Source organism: Acyrthosiphon pisum, chromosome A2, assembly GCF_005508785.2.
Source record: "Acyrthosiphon pisum isolate AL4f chromosome A2, pea_aphid_22Mar2018_4r6ur, whole genome shotgun sequence".
Classification (NCBI taxonomy): domain Eukaryota; kingdom Metazoa; phylum Arthropoda; class Insecta; order Hemiptera; family Aphididae; genus Acyrthosiphon; species Acyrthosiphon pisum.
In genome coordinates, this window is record NC_042495.1 from 103,986,512 (window position 1) to 103,987,474 (window position 963).

Sequence of the window (963 nt, forward strand, 5' to 3'; positions counted from 1 at the left end):
GGTTTTTAATATGTAATTTCGTCCAAATTTGTACTTAAAATGACTATAAAAATAAACTGTGTAAATGTATTTTTTAAATTTTTTGGTAACAGAATTAATTACTTATGTGGAATCTTGTTTTAAATTTTTAATTCTTAGATACAAAAATTGAACATTTTATAAATTTTTAACTACAAAATAATTTTTCAAATTAAAATTTGATCTTTAAATGCTTATAAAAAAAAATTGTGCCTATGTTTTTTTAATATTTTTCAACTGATATTGTAACAATATATCAGGAGCTTTGTATTAAATTTATACACTTTTTGGCCCAACAGATAAAACTTTATTGATATTTATAGAAAAAAAAACTAAAAAAATTGAAAACTGACCATGTCTGTACACAGCTCAAAAAGAATCAAATTATTTTCAAAATTTTATGGTGTATAGGAAATGCTAATATAAACATTCAGTAAAGATTTCATGTATCTGCAGTTATTCGTTTTTGAATTACAACAAAATAAGGAAATCGCTACATGAGAAATCGAGTGAATATCCAATGTTGTAAAAATATGAATTTCAAACGCCCATAAAAATTTAGTTTGACTTTCTTATAGATATTTTTTGTTTGATAAAGGTAGATAATCTTATAAGGAATCTTGTATTACATTTTCATATCTTAGATTTAAAAAGAAAAATTTTTATGAATTTCTAACTCGAAATAATTTGCAAATTTTCGTGATTTTTCCATATTTTGTCATTTTTTGAACTTTAAATGCTTATAAAAAAAAACTGTGACTAACGATTTTTAATATTTTTCATTTGCCTTTAAAACAATATACTAGAAGCCTTCTATTAAATTTTCAAGCTTTTTTATCCAACAAATAAAATTTTATTGATATTTTTAGAAAAAAACTAAAAAAAAATGGAAAATGAAAATGTCCATAAAGAGCTCAAAATAAATCAAAATATTTGAAAATGTTA